The 14,643-nt window shown below is 50.5% G+C and overlaps 1 protein-coding gene across 1 annotated transcript in view; it reads right to left on the minus strand.

The window, feature by feature from the left end:
• LOC139761610 (protein O-mannosyl-transferase Tmtc3-like) overlaps window positions 1-14,643 on the minus strand; it is a 1,067,352-nt gene that overhangs the window by 844,820 nt on the left and 207,889 nt on the right. The window lies entirely within an intron of this gene.

A 14,643-nucleotide genomic window follows, 5' to 3' on the forward strand; every position in this document is an offset into this window, starting at 1 on the left:
GAGCGGGTTGACTTGCGAGTTCATTACGTACGCCCAGGAGATGGCTGCCCCGGCCCCACGGGTGATGATTATATCTCCCGCCAAATCTCTGCTTGGCGATGGGCGTTTGGTATGCGGTGGCCGCGCAGCTCCCGTCCCGCTCCAATACAGAAGCAGGCACCGGCGGAGAGAGAGAGAGAGAGAGAGAGAGAGAGAGAGAGAGAGAGAGAGAGAGAGAGAGAGAGAGAGAGAAGCATCGGCTCCTCATTACTGAAGCCGAACGGCCACCAATACGTCATCGGCAGCAGCTGCACACGTTCGCCCGGGCCCTTCAGCACCGCAGCTGCACCGCGTCCATCTCGCCTCCCTCCGCCACTGCGGGTGTGATGTTCACCCCCCCCCCCCCCCCAGCCACTCGCCACGACACAGCTGTGCTACTACGTCACCTCCGGCCTGCAACCCCACAGCTGCACCTCGTCCGTCCAGCCTCCCACCGCCACTACACAGCTGCGCTATGTCGCCAAGCTCTTCAACTACCACAGCTGCACCGCGTCCCCTCTACTCTCCCACCGCCACTACAGCTGGGACGTCCGCCCCAGCCACTCACCACTACACAGCTGTGCTATGTTCTCCCTCCCCTCAACCCCATCCCACCTTAAACCCTTCAGCCAACACAGCTGCACCATGGTCATCCGACCATCAACACTTGAAGATCCACCTCCGTCTCATCTTTTACCACCCCAGCGGCACCCACCACTTTATCACTTGCCAAACGCCATCACAATTTGCTGCTACTGCTGCTGCTACTACTACTACTACTACTACTGCTGCTGCTACTACTACTGCTACTGCTGCTGCTGCTACTGCCGCTGCTGCTACTGCTGGGACACAGTCCTGCACGTGCAAATCTCCCCGGCTGATCTTCAACACCGGGCGAGTGGCTTCCACGATCGCAAAAACCATTCTCCCTTGTAAACTGTTGTCAAGAGAAGTAAATCCGCTGGGGGGCGTCACAGAACCTGGCAGCTGAGTCCGGCCGCCCAATATCATTTTGTATTTTGTTTCTCTGTTTTTTGTTTTTTTTTTCAAACGCTTTCCTTCTCTCCCTTGTACCACAGCTGGGTCTGGGACCATACCTTACCTTACGTATACCTTACGATGGTTTGGGAGGTCTTCTACCCCCCCACACAGCTGGGTCTGGGGGACCTTACGTATACCTTACGATGGTTTGGGAGGTCTTCTACCCCCACACAGCTGGGTCTGGGACCTTACCTTACCTCACGTATACCTTACGATGGTTTGGGAGGTCTTCTACCCCCCACACAGCTGGGTCTGGGACCTTACCTTACCTTACGTATACCTTACGATGGTTTGGGAGGTCTTCTACCCACCCACACAGCTGGGTCTGGAACCTTAACTTACCTTACGTATACCTTACGATGGTTTGGGAGGTCTTCTACCCACCCACACAGCTGGGTCTGGGACCTTACCTTACCTTACGTATACCTTACGATGGTTGCAGAGGCCTCCTACCCCTAAAAGATGGGTCTTAAAAAATGTTTTTTTTTTTTTCCCCCACATCTTTTCTCTTTCTCTTCAGGCACCACACTCTCTTAAGAGTGGATAGGCTCCTCAGTCACCCGACACGGAGGGGGAGTGTGTGACTGCTTAACAACCAGACCCTGCGACTGATGTCTGGGGTCCGCTCTGCCTACTGAAGAAGGGAGCGCGGGGGGAATTGGGGGTGGATTCGACCCTCCCTCCTAACCTAAGTTCATACGTGTTCCACCCGCTGTGGTCGCCACCTCTCGTCCTCGTCTTCTTCTTCAGTTCACGTGTATACTCATTGTCTTCCATCCTACAGGATATACTCATTGTCTTCCATCCTACAGGATATACTCAATGTCTTCCATCCTACATCCTACATTCCTCCCAACACCTCAGTTCTTAAGATCAAAATATCACCCACTGGAATAAATGAGCTGTCTGCCAACTTCAAACTGACCTCGCCCGTCCGCTGCCAACACCGGGAGGGTGTCAGGAAGACGGGGCGCCGCGTTGTCAACCGGTGTCAGTGAAGGACTCAATTAAGGTTATATCCTGCGACCCACGTTTGTGTTAACTGTATTCGTCCCTCCCCTGCTCAAAACCACCCCCCCGTTTCAGAAGGCTAAAGTCGAGAGCGGAGGTTAAGACATCCCTCTCTCTCTCCTGCAGCGGCGGCTCTCAAACTCGTACTTTTACTGTGATAATACAGGAGGCGATTCTTTCCTTCCCCTTCCCAGCTCTCGCTCGCTGCTCCCCCCCACGCCCCTCACGGTCTAGCCTTCCGCGACACACGCGCACACGGGCGTGGGTACCATTCCCTGCTCCCCTACACCCAAAGGATAGGTCTTGAGACAGCTGGTCATTGTGCAAATGGTGTCGAAGAAGAAAGTTATTTCTAATGTTAATCCAACTTCAGGATGTGTTTTTTTTTTTTTTTTTTGTGTGTGTGTGTGTATGTATCTACTTCCTCTGGGGATAAAGGAGAGAGAGAGAGAGAGAGAGAGAGAGAGAGAGAGAGAGAGAGAGAGAGAGAGAGAGAGAGAGAGAGAGAGAGAGAGAGAGAGAGAGAGCTGCCCGCGAGTCTCCCGCGCGTCGTAGAAGGCGACTGAGCGGGGCAGGAGTTTGGGGTGGAACTGGATATCCTTCCCTCCTCTATCACTCGTCGAAAGAAGGAACAGAGGAAAGAGTAAAATGAGGATCGTTCCTCCCCCAAGGGTCAGTTATCAGTTCTGGACGCTACCTCGCTCGCGCGGGAGGTGGAGACTCCTTCTCAGAACAGTCTTTCAGCATACCTTGTCCTACGTGAAAACCTTCACGGCACATCTCAACTCACTGCTAACGTATACCTCAGTTTGGTTTGGGAGGTCTTCTACCCCCCAACAGCTGGGTCTGGGACCTTACCTTACCTTACGTATACCTTACGATGGTTTGGGAGGTCTTCTACCCCCCACACAGCTGGGTCTGGGACCTTACCTTACCTTACGTATACCTTACGATGGTTTGGGAGGTCTTCTACCCCCTCACACAGCTGGGTCTGGGACCTTACCTTACCTTACGTATACCTTACGATGGTTTGGGAGGTCTTCTAACCCCCCACACAGCTGGGTCTGGGACCTTACCTTACCTTACGTATACCTTACGATGGTTTGGGAGGTCTTCTAACCCTCCACCCCCCACAGCTCGGGTGTGGGGCCAAGCTATCGTGTTGCTCCTCTGATCATCCAGGCTGTTGAAGGTCGAGGCGGCCACTAGGCCTACGTAAACCACATCCTGGTTGGTCCGGTACACTCGGTGGGTCCTCTGACTGCGAAGACAAGACTAAGTCACTGTGCTCGTGCCACGGACCTAGCGTTCCCTACAGAGGCCACCCTCTGAACGCTTACCGGTTCGTATGAAGAACGATTAACAAACTTCCCCCATCAAGGGAGGCCTCTGCTGCCATCAAGAGAGGCCTCAGCGGCCACCAGGAGAGACCTCCGCTGCCACCAGGAGAGACCGCTGCCACCAGGAGAGACCTCTGCTGCCACCAGGAGAGACCTCCGCTACTACCCAGAAGAGACCTCTGCTGCCACTAGGAGAGACCTCCGCTACTACCTAGGAGAGACCTCTGCTACTACCCAGGAGAGACCTCTGCTACTACTCAGCACAGACCTCTGCTGTCACCAGGAGAGACCTCCGCTACTACCCATAACTGACCTCTGCTGTCACCAGGAGAGACCTCTGCTACTACCCAGGAGAGACCTCTGCTGCCACAAGCTAAAGAGACCTCTGCTGCCACCATCAGTAAAGACCACTACTGCAGGTGAACACAGCTCCCAACAACAACAACAACAACATGTCATCAACTACCAGGAAAATACAACCAAAATAAACCACCATTGCTACCGATAAGGGGGAAAAAAACCACGATAAAAACCACTACCACCGCCCATAGGAAAATAAAAAAAAATAGAAAACAAAAAAAATCTAGGCAGACGAAAACCATCATTTCCTCATTGTTGTGGTTGTGTGTGTGTGTGTGTGTGTGTGTGTGTGTGTGTGTATGTGGGGGGGGATTGGTCATGTTCCCCCAGCTGTACCCAGAGACGTGCTCACAACCCGGCAAAAAAAAAAAAAGAGCATCAGGGACAAGTTATTCATGCGATTAATATGTTTCTCTCTCTCTCTCTCTCTCTCTCTCTCTCTCTCTCTCTCTCTCTCTCTCTCTGTAAAGCTTTTAACTTTCTTTTTTTATTTTCAATTTCACCAGTACCAGTTTTTATTTTTTCTGATTGTTTTACATTCATAACCTGTGTGTGTGTGTGTGTGTGTGTGTGATGGCTCTAACTATGAGATTCAGTTGCCCCTGCCGTCTCAACCAACACATATATACATATACATATATATATATATATATATATATATATATATATATATATATATATATATATATATATATGTTTATGTGGGTGGGTTGGGCCATTTCTCGTCTGTGTCCTTGCGCTACCTCGCTAACGCAGGACACGGCGGTTAGGTATAATAAATACATCACAATTAATATATATATATATATATATATATATATATATATATATATATATATATATACATAATACAGCAGGAGAGAGAAAGGCGTAATAATCTATAAGCATACATTAATGACGCACGGGGCGTGTGTAAGTCCAGAGAATATGTATATGGGACGCGTTGAACACATACTTTAAGCCTAGACTCCCCTGCCACAAACATGTTCACTCTCCTCATCTTTCATGGAGATGACGTGCGCGCGCGTCTCTCTCTCTCTCTCTCTCCTACCTACCTACCTATCTGGCTGTGTATCTATCTATCTATCTGTCTAATTCTGGGAATAAGTGAAGCCTGCCTGTTAATAATTCATGAAAGAACCGTTAGATATGTAGTTGAGAAAACGCAGTCGCGACCCTTGTTGATGTGCGTCGTGATGATGAGAGAGAGAGAGAGAGAGAGAGAGAGAGAGAGAGAGAGAGAGAGAGAGAGAGAGAGAGAGAGAGAGAGAATGACGCCTCAAGTTACCGCTGACACACGGGTTCGACGCCGTGGGGTCCAAGTGTGACACAATCAAACGTACTCGCAGCGAGTGTGACAGGAAACCCCCGTGGTGTTACCACGCCAGGCACCTCGTAACTCCTGCAGGTAACGCACGTCCACCATCGCGTGTTACACCGTCAGCAGTGACACCGTGCGCTGGTTCGCGTTACCCAATCTCTTCATGTACATTCCGTAATATAAATCGAGTCGCAGTTTTTATACCATGTCTATAAACACTATGTTACTATGTGAAAAAGAAATGCGACTAGAATGAATAAAGGCAGACAGTATGAATTATGTACATGTGTATATATGTATATGTCTGTGCTTGTATATATATATGTATACGTTGAGATGTATAGGTATGCATATGTGCGTGTGTGGACGTGTATATATATATACATGTGTATGTGGGTGGGTTGGGCCATTCTTTCGTCTGTTTCCTTGCGCTACCTCGCTAACACGGGAGACAGCGACAAAGTATAACATATATATATATATATATATATATATATATATATGTAAGGCATGTGTACGTGTAGGAAGAGAGGAAAGTGATTGGTTCTCAGTGAATGTAGGTTTGCGGCAGGGGTGTGTGATGTCTCCATGGTTGTTTAATTTGTTTATGGATGGGGTTGTTAGGGAGGTAAATGCAAGAGTTTTGGAAAGAGGGGCAAGTATGAAGTCTGTTGGGGATGAGAGAGCTTGGGAAGTGAGTCAGTTGTTGTTCGCTGATGATACAGCGCTGGTGGCGGATTCATGTGAGAAACTGCAGAAGCTGGTGACGGAGTTTGGTAAAGTGTGTGGAAGAAGAAAGTTAAGAGTAAATGTCAATAAGAGCAAGGTTATTAGGTACAGTAGGGTTGAGGGTCAAGTCAATTGGGAGGTGAGTTTGAATGGTGAGAGGCTGGAGGAAGTGAAGTGTTTTAGATATCTGGGAGTGGATCTGTCAGCGGATGGAACCATGGAAGCGGAAGTGGATCATAGGGTGGGGGAGGGGGCGAAAATTTTGGGAGCCTTGAAAAATGTGTGGAAGTCTGAGAACATTATCCCGGAAAGCAAAAATGGGTATGTTTGAAGGAATAGTAGTTCCAACAATGTTGTATGGTTGCGAGGCGTGGGCTATGGATAGAGTTGTGCGTAGGAGGATGGATGTGCTGGAAATGAGATGTTTGAGGACAATGTGTGGTGTGAGGTGGTTTGATCGAGTAAGTAACGTAAGGGTAAGAGAGATGTGTGGAAATAAAAAGAGCGTGGTTGAGAGAGCAGAAGAGGGTGTTTTGAAGTGGTTTGGGCACATGGAGAGAATGAGTGAGGAAAGATTGACCAAGAGGATATATGTGTCGGAGGTGGAGGGAACGAGGAGAAGAGGGAGACCAAATTGGAGGTGGAAAGATGGAGTGAAAAGGATTTTGTGTGATCGGGGCCTGAACATGCAGGAGGGTGAAAGGAGGGCAAGGAATAGAGTGAATTGGAGCGATGTGGTATACAGGGGTTGACGTGCTGTCAGTGGATTGAATCAAGGCATGTGAAGCGTCTGGGGTAAACCATGGAAAGCTGTGTAGGTATGAATATTTGCGTGTGTGGACGTGTGTATGTACATGTGTATGGGGGGGGGGGTTGGGCCATTTCTTTCGTCTGTTTCCTTGCGCTACCTCGCAAACGCGGGAGACAGCGACAAAGTATAAAAAAAAAAAAAAAAAAAAAAAAAAAAATATATATATATATATATATATATATATATATATATATATATATATATTCCTATGAGTCCATGGGGAAAATGAAACACGAAAAATTCCTAAGTGCAGTTTCGTGTAATAATCACATCATCAGGGGAGCCACAAGAGAGAAATATAACAGTCAGCTGATATACATCGAAGAAGAGACGAAGGTAGGACGCCATTATATATAAATATATATATATATATATATATATATATATATATATATATATATATATATATATATATATATATATATATATATATCATGAAATAATTCTGCAAGATTATCACAATTACCCGATACGTTCCTTCACAAATTACTATACAAGACAAGAAGTGCCCCTCCCACCCACCTCCATCCCTCCCGAAAAAAAATGATTTGAGACGATGATGAAAAGATACACGACTTAGCCTAGACGGGAGGAGCTGCTCACCGGTTTGAATAATTCCAAACCCTCTCGATAAGACCTCCCCTCCTCGCGCACCCCCGTCTGTGTCGCCGGACGAGGGCGCCCCTCCCGCGTGTCGCAGGCGTTTCGTCCCGACGAGGGGCGTCCCGGCGCAGAGGAGGACGTGAGCGATCGTGTGGTGGCGGCGGAGGCGGTAGGAGGAGGTGAAGGAGGAGGTGGAACGCCAGGTTCATCCGGGGGGGGGGAACCGTCGCTCAGGGGGTTACCGGTTAAAGAGCCTGTCTCTCCCGGTATCGGGTTTCGACCACTGACGGTATCTGGTCGACCGGACCCCACCCTCTCCCTCTCTGACCGACCAGCCGACCAGCCAGGCAGTCGACCAGCCAGCCGACCAGGCAGTCGACCAGCCAGCCGACCAGCCAGCCGACCAGGCAGCCGACCAGCCAGCCGACCAGGCAGCCGACCAGCCAGCCGACCAGGCAGTCGACCTGCCTACTTCCCCAAGCAGGCTAAAGGCTTCTGCTAACATACCATCCCCGACTAACACACCGCCTTCGCCATCAGCTACGGACAGTCGCGCACCAAAGTAATGACACACACACACACACACACACATACGCACACACACACATATACGCAAACGACACTAATAATCTCACTTAAATACTTACTTAAATACTTACAATGGTGGGGTGGGAGGGTGGGTTTAAAAGGCTCGTCTCTCCCACCCTCCCTCAATCCCCTCCTACGCTGTGTTGCACCCCTGCTCAACCAGGTTATTCGAGTCGGTCGCCCGTAGGCCTATCGTACGCAATCAAGGCCCCGGGTTCGCTCAGCCTTATGAGACATAGGCCCGGTGAGTCTTATTAAAGTCTGACAACGTCCACACGGGCGTTGTGGGCAGCTGATGTCGTACGACGCCCGTGGCGAACGCAGTCCCTGCCCACACCATCAGAAGACCCTTCCAACAGTATTGCCACACCGCCAGTGTCGACGTTTTGACTGTCCCCGCCCTGACAACGCTGGTGGTGGTTGGAAGGAAGGTGATGCCGCCAACAATATCATTGCTTCTGCCAACAACATTACTCCTCCTGCCAACTCTCCCACTACCAACAACGCTCCTGGGCGTCGACACTTCCACTGCCAACACCACCACCAACTGCTCACCCCCCCCGAGAACACTACTCTTTGTCGACACTTCCAACACCATTCTGCTCCTGCCAACACTACCAGTGCCATCACAAGGGCGTGGAACACCAAGGGATAACTCGAGTCACCACTGCCACCACGACTCTTACCTGCCAACATGGGGTCGCTCTCACAACCCACCAACACGACCACAACCAATCTATCTATAGCCTCTTTCTAACTCGCCCCCTCCATTCACCATCACCACCACACCAACCCTATCACCCTCAAACCCACCCACCCCTATCCAACCATTTCCCCTCCCTTCCCCCCTACTCTCTAATTACCCTCCCTCTACCTATATTGCCTCTTTATTCTGCTAATGACCTTGTGGGCCTTCATTAAGCCTTCCCTCCCCCAACATATCTGGTCCTGTCCCTCCACACCCCTCCTCCCGCCTCCCTCCCCTTCACTCACACCCCTCTCTGGCCAGCCACTTCACATTTACTCCCACACTAACCTTCACCGCGGGAGGGGAGAGAGAGAGAGAGAGAGAGAGAGAGAGAGAGAGAGAGAGAGAGAGAGAGAGAGAGAGAGAGAGAGAGAGAGAGAGAGAGCTCATCCACCCCCTCTCCTCCCAGAAACCACCACTCCTAACACTCAGGGGGGGGGGGGGGGGACTAATTTGTGACCATGCCATGCGATGCTATGCGATGCCGTGCCGTGCTATGCGATGCCATGCTATGCGATGCAATGTTAGGCATCCTCCCGGACGAAATACCTCTTTTTTTCTATACTGGGAGAAAAAAAAAATGTGTTCTTGGTGACACAGAGGTCTTGATTTTTCCTAGGATGGCAGACGCTCGGAGCAGTTTGATAGGACGGTTTCAACCTTGGCGAGGTGGTGTGGCTTTTAACCTGGGAGACATAGACCATCTGGTCACCTTGTTATCAGGCTTTCCCTATGTACTGTCCTCCAGCAGATAACCTGGTCATAGACCATCAGGTCTTGTGTTATCTGTCCTTCCCATGTAATGTCCTCCAGCAGATAACCTCGTCATAGACCATCAGGTCTTGTGTGTTATCTGGCCTTCCCCATGTACTGTCCTCCAGCAGATAACCTCGTCACAGACCATCAAGTCTTCTGCGTCTCATATCTGTCCTTCACATGATAATTAGAAAGAGAGCTTTGTTAAGGAGAGAGGGAGAGGAAAAAAAGGAGGCGTGCTACCTAAAAAAGGGTCCTCATTTTAGGCCAAAAAAAAGGAGAGGGATGGAGGGAGGGAGGGAGGGAGGGATGGAGGGATGGAGGGAGGGTGAAGTAGCTTTAATCCCCAATAAGATGTGATAAGGGGAGCTTCGGTGTAGCCACGGGGTGAGACGACTTTATTCTGGGCCATATGAGTGAGTTACACTGTGAGTTACACAGCGCCTCCTCCTCCTGGGCTGGAGGGTTTAAGGCCGGTCCTCTGCAGTGAATATCCACCGCCACTATCCTCCCCAGCCGTCGTCAACACTATCCTCCCCAGCCACTATCCTTGGCCAATATGACACGACCCCCTCGACATGATGGTGTGGCCTCCTCCTCACCTCACCCATTACGGGTCAGGTCAATGACTTGGGGGCCAGCAAACTTAAGAGTCGCAACGTCGTGCTCAGGGGTCGTACCGTCGAGTTCAAGGGTCGCAACGTCGTGCTCAAGGGTCGTAAGGCTGAGTTCAAGGGTCGCAACGTCGTGCTCAAGGGTCGTACCGTCGAACCCAAGGGTCATAGAATCATGCTCATGGGTCGTAGCGTCGTGCTCAGGCGGTCGTACCCACGCGCTCACGGGTCGTAACGCTACGCTCGTAACGTCGCGCCCAAGAACGTAATCACAACATCTGCCGCTGCGTTACGAGGCAGAGAGTGCGTGGCGACGGGGACGCGACACGACCTCCTGCGAAATCAATCGCAACAAAGAGCGACATCTGTCGCAAATGATGATGGCTCAAACCTCAGGTCGGGTGTGGGAAAGGGGAGGGAACTCAAAAGCCCCTGAAGTCGAGTCAAATTGCTCTGGCGCACCTCACCTTTCACACCGCTCTCCAGGCACTGGTGTACGTGGTCTACGTACATGGGGGCCTAGAGAAACAAGAGAACGGTCTAAAAACTACTTCACTTCCTCCAGTTCTTCTCCATTCACATTCACCTCCCCATTGAATTGTCCCTCAACCCTACTGTACCTCATAACCCTCGCTCTCACTCGCATTTACTCTCACCTTTCTTCACACACTTTACCGAACTCAGTCGCCAGCAGTTATACAGGTACGCGCAGATGTAACACCCAATAAGCAATAAGTGTATAAGTTACAAGGGTCTATAATATATATATATATATATATATATATATATATATATATATATATATATATATATATATATATATATATTTTCTTTCTTTCAAACTATTCGCCATTTCCCGCATTAGCGAGGTAGCGTTAAGAACAGAGGACTGGGCCTTTGAGGGAATACCCTCACCTGGCCCAATTCTCTGTTCCTTCTTTTGAAAAAAAAAAAAAAAAAAACAAACAAACCTGAGAGGGGAGGATTTCCAGCCCCCCGCTCCCTCCCCTTTTAGTCGCCTTCTACGACACGCAGGGAATACGTGGGAAGTATTCTTAATCCCCTATCCCCAGGGATAATATATATATATATATATATATATATATATATATATATATATATATATATATATATATATATATATATATATATATATATATCTTTCTTTCTTTCTTTCAAACTATTCGCCATTTCCCGCATTAGCGAGGTAGCGTTAAGAACAGAGGACTGGGCCTTTGAGGGAATACCCTCACCTGGCAAAATTCTCCGTTCCTTCTTTTGAAAAAAAAAAAAATATCTTGATCACGCGCAAAATTGTGATCCTTTCCAATATATATTAGACACACACACACACACACACACACACACAAACATACACACACACACACACAGACACACACACACACAGACACACACACACACACATACACAGACACACTCATATGACAGAAGACAATATATCGTCATCAGAAACCAGCCATCCACCGCGACCACGACAATTCTTGGGGGGGATCAAGGGGGGTCATTTCGAGCCGTTTCCCTCACATGAAAATAATCTCGGGGGGCGAGATGAGGGGAGGGATGGAGGGTTTTGGAGGGGTTGGAGGGTTGAGAGATGAGCACGCCGCCCCCCCCCCCCCCCCCACCACACAGGAGGCAACGACGCTGAATTATGAGGTACATGGCAAATCCGGGCACGGCCATTTAACCAGAGGGTGGTGGTGGTGGAAGGGCTGTGGAAGAGGAGGGTGTGGAAAGGCTGGGAGGGGTAGTACGCTGTACATGGGATATGTGTCGGAAGGCATCCATTCCGTCGACCGCGGAGAGAGAGCGGAGAAGAAAAAAAAGTTATGCCAAAACACTCGCATTTCGGAACACGAAGTCGGGTCGGGCCGACCGTGACGGAGGGACGGGGCACGCACGCCCTTCGTACGACGAGAGAGAGAGAGAGAGAGAGAGAGAGAGAGAGAGAGAGAGAGAGAGAGAGAGAGAGAGAGAGAGAGAGAGAGAGAGAGCTTTTAAGAACCTGATGAGAGATAAGCTTTTGAAGCAATCAGAAACACTATATATCAGCAAAGCTTTGAATGACCAGAGGCGCTAAGTTTGATCATATAAGCTTTTTGACAAATCAGGCACACTATGAGCACACACACAGACACACACACACACACACACACACACACACACACACAGATACACACACACACATAGACACACACACACAGACACACACACAACAGACACAGACAGATACACACACACACACACACACACACACAGATACACACACACATAGACACACACACACACACACACACACACACACAGATACATACACACACAGATACACACACACACACACACACACACACACACACACACATAGACACACACATAGACACAGACACACACACACACACACACACACACACACACACACACACACACACACACACACACATAGACACAGACACACACAGACACAGACACACATATACACAGACACACACACACACACACACACACACACACACACACACACACATACACACACACACACACACACACACACACACACACACACACACACATAGACACACACACACACATAGACACACACACACACACACATAGACACACACACACACACACACACACACACACACACACACACACACAGGTGTAGGGCCGGGCGTGTGGTGCACCGGAAGCGCTCCCGGAAGTTGCAGGGTAATTCCTGTGAACTCTGGTTCCACCAGCCGGAAAATTGGCCGCCTCCCGCCGATCCCCCCCTCACTGATTTACCCCCCCACCCCCGTCCCTCCGGAGGGAACTCAGAGGGAGGGAACTCACTGACATCAAACCTCCCTGGCCACACGCAAGGGTCCTGAGTGACGTCACGGAGGGGAACCCAGTGGCGTCATGCTCTCTGGCGTCGATCCAGGGTCCTGAGTGACGTCACGGAAGGGAACTCGGTGACGTCATGCTCTCTGGCGTCGATCCAGGGTCCTGAGTGACGTCACGGAAGGGAACTCGGTGACGTCATGCTCTCTGGCGTCGATCCAGGGTCCTGAGTGACGTCACGGAAGGGAACTCGGTGACGTCATGCTCTCTGGCGTCGATCCAGGGTCCTGAGTGACGTCACGGAAGGGAACTCGGTGACGTCATGCTCTCTGGCGTCGATCCAGGGTCCAGAGTGACGCCACGGAAGGGAACTCAGTGACGTCATGCTCTCTGGCGTCGATCCAGGGTCCTGAGTGACGCCACGGAAGGGAACTCAGTGACGTCATGCTCTCTGGCGTCGATCCAGGGTCCAGAGTAACGTCACGGAAGGGAACTCAGTGAGGTCATGCTCTCTGGCGTCGATCCAGGGCCCTGAGTGACGCCACGGAAGGGAACTCGGTGACGTCATGCTCTCTGGCGTCGATCCAGGGTCCTGAGTGACGCCACGGAAGGGAACTCATTGACGTCATGCTCTCTGGCGTCGATCCAGGGTCCTAAGTGACGTCACGGAGGGAAACTCATTGACGTCATCCTCCCTGACTTCGCAGAGGGAACTCAGTGACGTCACTGTGGGGGAACTCACACGCTTCGTTCTTACTGACATCATCTGCTGTGCCGCCCCCGAGTCATCTACCGCTGTACCTTCGTCATCTACCGCTGTAACCATCCCTCATCTACCTGTGTAGCCTCACCATCTACTGCTGTACCTTCATCATCTACCGCTGTAGCCATCCCTCATCTACCTGTATAGCCTCACCATCTACCGCTGTACCTTCATCATCTACCGCTGTAACCATCCCTCATCTACCTGTGTAACCTCACCATCTAGCGCTGTACCTTCATCATCTACCGCTGTAACCATCCCTCATCTACCTGTGTAACCTCACCATCTAGGGCTGTACCTTCATCATCTACCGCTGTAACCATCCCTCATCTACCTGTGTAGCCTCACCATCTACTGCTGTACCTTCATCATCTACCGCTGTAACCATTCACCATGGTGACCCACCATCATCTACACCTACTGTACCACCACAATCTACCACCGTACCATCACACTCTACCTCGGCACCATCATCTATCTACCGCTGCCCCATCACCCATCTACCGCTGCCCCATCACCACCATCCTATACGTCTGCGCCACTATCATCTACCACCACCCCCTCCACACCCCTTCATCTACCCTCCTCTCCTCTGCATCTCCATCTCCACCACCAACACAAGCCCCAGCATCAAAACCCAAATAAAACATAATCGAAAAACCTATCCACTGTGAACACACTTTCCGCTCCCATGACTCCCTCCTCCCTATCCCTCCGCCTCCCTATCCCTCCTCCTAACCAATGCCCTCCCTCCAACTCCCTCCCCCAACCCACCCTCCCTCCAACTCCCACCCTCCCTCATTATTTGGAAGAGGTGACCTTTGAGGCAAGGTGTGTGTGTGTGTGTGTGTGTGTGTGTGTGTGGCCGGAAGGACCATCTTCGCCACCAACACGAGAGAGTCTCCACCACCACCACCAACTCCATCACCTAACACTATTTCCCCCTCCAACACCAGCGCCTCCGCCACCGTCGCCGCCATTATCTCCAACACTACTGCGCTCTCCGTCATTTGAACGCACCCTCCATCAGCTAACACCAACACTGTAAATGTCCAACATGACCGCTCCCTCCATCACCAACACTCCCCTTACCCCC

This window comes from Panulirus ornatus, chromosome 41 (genome assembly GCF_036320965.1).
Source record: "Panulirus ornatus isolate Po-2019 chromosome 41, ASM3632096v1, whole genome shotgun sequence".
NCBI classification, from domain to species: Eukaryota; Metazoa; Arthropoda; class Malacostraca; order Decapoda; family Palinuridae; genus Panulirus; species Panulirus ornatus.